Below are 6,000 nucleotides of genomic sequence, written 5' to 3' on the forward strand. Positions count from 1 at the left end.
ATTCAACTTGCACTAAGGCCCTAATATATAGTATATATTATTAGGGAAAATCTTACACTTGTGGCATTTTATGTGTTTTTCATGTTTGACAATAACTGCTTTATAAAATGGTTAACTTAACAGCTTAACTGCTTATATGATTTTTACTTAAGTGCTTAATTTTTTTTTTCCAGATCTGTGAATTGACAACCAAAGACACTGGCAAGTAATAAGAGGTGTAGAGGACAAATGTATAGGTCTTTTGTGGGTTTTTCGTAGATTTTGTATATAGGGATTAAACGTATTTTTATTTACAATATTAATAAATAAATAAATATTCTTATCAAACTAATACAAGCTGTACAGATTTCATCCTTTTAAATTAAGATCACAAGTATATCTTATACTATATAATTTGTTAACATCGCATCAGGACCTTACTCTTAGTGGACTAGCATCTTATTATAAAAACTCTAAAAATAAGGCAAAAAAAAAAGAGAAAAAAAAAGAGAACAAATTAATAACACAGATAAATCCCAAGTTGCACAGGGTTAATGCAGAACTATGACTTTTATCAAAGTATAACCTCCAACTATTAAGCACAAATACACAATAAATAAAACATGCAAAAAACAAGGCTAATCCATACATTAAAAAAAAAGATTAATATACATACATGCATTATTAGTATCTTATGAACCATGAAGTACTAATCGAAGGATAAATTACTCCAATAATTCTGTAGACAAAGAATTTCAAATTACAATTTAATAATTCATTGTGATTTTTTTTTGGGATTTTCCAATTTCAAGAGAAGATTAAAAATCACATATAAGTGCCTTATAAAACAAAACACTGTGTTTTAACAAAATATTGCAGCTGTACTATCATCTAAAATAATAGTACTATGAAGAAACTCACAAGATTAGGAGTTATAAAACACTAGGAAGCACATTAACAGAGAACAAAGGTAATTGTCAACTTTCCTAATCAATCTTTTTTTTTTTTTTTTTTTCAACCATCCACATATTTAATCTATACTTCTATACAATATATATGAAAACAAAATCCTCCAATTTAATTTCATGCCTAAAACACTCTTATACTATTAATTAAGGTTTGCATAATATTGTAAAATATGATAATACAATTCTTATTATTACTACAATTCTACATTAAAATATGATAATACAATTCCAATACAATATATTCTTTCTTACTTTCCTATTCCTAATACAATTCTAAATTAAAATTACTAATCTATCTATACTATTAATAAAAACAAAATCTTACTTTTGCAATTTCCCGCGCAAACTACCTCCAAATCAATATTACTATACAAAATCTAATAATTATTATGGTAATTAAGCTAATAATTATAATTACACGAATATATATATATATATATATATATATATATATATATATATATATTTATTTATTTATATATATATATATAAACAAAATGAGTAAATTCAATTTTTAGTCCTCAACTATTGTGGTATTGCCACATTTGGTCCTACTCTTTTAATTCTGTCATATTACATCATCATCTTTAATTTGATTGCCACTATTGATCCTCCGTTAAAATTTCTGTTAATCTACCGTCAAGAATAAGATCAATAATCTATACTATATATAAAAACAAAATCCGGAACTTTAACTTCTCGCTCAATTCCTAAAATATCTCGCTTTCTAATGAAATAAGTTGTTTTTTACTTTCATATTCATACTATAATTCTACGTTAAAATTTCTATTCTTCCAAAAGGAAGAAAGAGCCCCCCTCACTCCGCTGGTGAGACTCAATCCCTGGTCATTCTTCTAAAGTTTCACATCTATGACCAGTTGAGCTACCCATGCAGGCTAAAATAGTGTAATACAATTCCTAATAGAATAAATTGTTTCCTACTTTCCTATTCGTATTATAATTCTACATTAAAATTCCTATTTGTAATACAATAGGACAATATATATATACTTCAACATTAATTTTTATATATCCAAAAAATCATTTTTATATCTCCCAAATTATTACTATTATGAATCTAATAATTATTATGGTAATTAAGCTAATAATTACACAAATAATATTATAATTGACTAATAATTATTATGATAATCAAGCTAATGATTACCATAATAATAGTATAATTACAATTATGTTATAATAAGTGTATAGCTAAAAGGAAATTTATATTATTATTATTATTATTATTATTATTATTATTATTATTATTATTATTATTATTATTATTATTATTATTATAAAATACTGTCATATAATTCCAAATATAATATATTGTTTTTTACTTTCATATTTGTATTATAATTCTACATTAAAATTCTTATTCGTAATACAATAGGACAATATATATATATATATATATAGATTTTGGTTCCTGTGAAAACAGGTCTTCTCATGCGGTCAGTTCGGCGTACACCATTATGTATGCATAAATGCACCATACAGTGTTCGAGAATACACCAGAATGATATGCCAAAAAATGCACCACACAAAAAAAATACACCACACATAATTGTGTATTTTCGAACACTGTGTGGTGCATTTATGCATACCTAATGGTGCGGCACCTAATGGTGTATGCCGCACTAACCGCACGGGAAGACCTGTTCTCACAGGAACCTGACTATATATATATATATATATATATATATATATATATATATATATATACAATCGCACTCAGGTGCGAATGCTTCGCCCAGACGCGAAATAGGAATGAATTCTGTTCGTCCACGTGTCTAGATCTAATGGATGAGAAACACTGACTTTTTAAAAAAATACGGTGGCATTTTCGTAAATAATTGAATATCGAAGTGCAAGTAAAATGTATTACAAGTGCATGTAAAATGTATTATAGGTGCAAGTAAAAATTTACACTGAGCATCAATACTTAGTTGCACCTATAGTTCTAAGTAGTTGCACACATAGTTCTAAGTAGTTGCACCTAGGTGTATGAATGTTTGCGAGTGGTTTTCAGGGGTATTACTACCCGCTGAACTCAGATCAATGAATGTTAACAAGGCAAAATTACATGCACTTATAGGTGAAAGTAGGTGCACCTATAGTTATAAGTAGTTGCACCTATAGTTATAAATAGTTGTACATATAGTTATAAGCACACCCAGGTGCATGAATGTTTGCGGAAAGTGAATGCTAACAAGGCAAAATTACATGCACTTATAGGTGAAAGTAGGTGCACCTATCGTTATAAGTAGTTGCACCAATAGTTATAAATAGTTGCACATATAGTTATATGCACACCCAGGTGCATGAATGTTTGCGGAAAGTGAATGCTAACAAGGCAAAATTACATGCACTTATTGGTGAAAGTAGGTGCACTTGTAAGTGATTTTACTTGCACTTCGATGTTCAATTATTTACGAAAATGCCACCGCATTTTTTTTAAGCTATTAGATCTGGACACGTGTCGCACGCTGATTCGTTCGCATATTCCATCCTGGGCACTTATTTACGAAAATGCCACCGCGCTTTTTAAAAAAAATCAGTGTTTCTCATACATTAGATCTGGACACGTGGACGGACATTTTTCGGCCCAAACTCATTGTATTGGTCAAATTATTTTAGTATGGTTAACTAGGGAATAATTAATGATGATAATAGAAATTCTTGAAGAATATATAGAATACCAGAATATTTTATTATGGTTATATTATTATTGTGCCTCACGAAATAGTATACAAGAATAATTAATTAAGGTTATATTATTATTGTGCATCACGGTCATTATATACTAACAAGACTTTACCGGAAAATAATAATAATATTAGTGGTATTACGGAATGAGCGCAACCCTACAATAAAACAACCTAATAATAAGGATTTTTTAAACGCTTCTTCTTCATACTAAATATGTAAAAAAAAAAAAAAAAAAAGGAACCACGAGCTCCCCTTTATAAATGATGTGGGATCAATTTTTTCCCTTAAAAAAAGATAAAAATTATAACATAGAATAAAACTTAATAATATATATATATATATATATATATATATATATATATATATATATATATATATATATATATATATATTTTGTTCAAGTATAATAAAAACCATATGTAATAATGTAATAATAAAATAAAATTACAATAATAATAATAATAATAATAATAATAATAATAATCATCGAAACAACACTACATGCAAAATAAAATTAAAATTAAAAAAAATAAGGAGAAGAATAAGAAGAAGACAAAGGGCTCCCTTTGTAAATGATGTGTGATCATTTTTATCCCACATTAAAAATTTTAAGACAGAGGAGCTCTTGAGGTCCTCTATATAAGGGGAGCAATGCTCCTTACAAACATAAGTGCTTGCCTATTAATGTGGGCAAGTATTATGAAGCAAAAAAAAACTCTTATTTAAGAAGTCTTAGCTTAATGAATTTTTATTTTAGTTTTTTTTTTTAAATTTATTATTTATTATTAGGGGGGTTTGAGAAAGATTAACCCAAAATGTCTATGTGTTGTTTTTGCGTTTAGCAGTTTGGAGTAAAATTGCTAAGTTATTAAATAATATTTTTGGTGTTTTGATAATATTTATGGTGTTTTGATTAAAGATAAAATGTTAAAATGACGAATTTGTTAAAATATTGACAAATTTGTCAATAATCAAACAAGGCCATTATCTAAAAGAAATTAATTGTATAGATATAAAAGTTCGTTTGGAAAGTAATAAAATAATTTCTGAAAATGAGTTATTTCTGGTAAAGTAAGAAAACATTTCTGGTAAAGGTAAATTTAAAAAGGAATAGAAATACTTCACAATAAGATTCTACATCATCAATTAAAAATGGAACGAGAATTATGTAAATTGGAAAATGAAATGAATATTAATAATTGATTGATTATTAAAAATGAAAAAATGAATGGAAATTAGGTTAATTGAAAAAGGAAATAAATATTAATAATTGAATGAAAATAAAAAAAAAAGATCCATAATTGACTAAAATGGAAAAGAAAATGGTCAAATTACTGCATTTTAATTTTTCACAATAATATTACACAGTAGAATAAATCAAATCACAATTATATCATAAATCTTTCACAATTTCAAACAATGGAACGAAAATTAAAAATAGAACGGAAATATTTCGATAATAATATAGATATCATCAAGTAAAGAAAAATTAAAAATGGAAAGAAAATATTTCAATAATGATATTCTACATCATCAATAGTAAATGTATATTTTAAAAAAATAGTAAAGGTAAATTAAAAATGGAATGAAAATTAAAAATGAAACGGAAATATTTCAATAATAATATTCTATATCATCAAATAAAAATGGAACGAAAAATAGGTAAAAATACCATTGCATCTATAGAAAATAAAAAAGAATAATTGACTGAAAATGAATGTAATATTACTAATTGACTAAAAGTATAAAATGAAATGAATGTTAATAATTGAGACTGCAAATGAAAAAAGATCCATAATTGACTAAAATAAAAAAAGAAATGGCCAAATCATTGCATTTTAATTAAAAATGAAACGGAAATTAAAAATTGGAATAAAATATTTAAATAATAATATTCTACCTCATAATGCATATTTTAAACAATAGTAAAGGTAAATTAAAAATGGAAAGGAAATATTCCAATAATAATATCTACATCATCAATTAAAAATTGAACAAAAATTAGGTAAAAATACCACTGCATTTAATATTCTAATTGACTAATTGACTGAAAATTAAAAAAAGAATAATTGGCTGAAAATGAACCTAATATTACTAATTGACTGAAAATATAAAAGGATCACTAATTGAGTGATATTCTACCATTATGGCCTTGTTTGGTTAATGGCGGTTCCGCCAAGACTTTGGCGGATCCACCAATTTTGGCATTTTGACTTGGTCAAAACACCAAAATCTTTGTTTGGTTAGACAGCGGTTCGGAGCAACGTTTTTGCTCCGAACCGCTGAAACCCAACTGCTGCAAATAGCAGCGTTTGGGTTTGGCGTTTTGGAGAAAGTC

The sequence above is a fragment of the Ipomoea nil genome, unplaced genomic scaffold, assembly GCF_001879475.1.
Source record: "Ipomoea nil cultivar Tokyo-kokei standard unplaced genomic scaffold, Asagao_1.1 scaffold2939, whole genome shotgun sequence".
NCBI lineage: Eukaryota > Viridiplantae > Streptophyta > Magnoliopsida > Solanales > Convolvulaceae > Ipomoea > Ipomoea nil.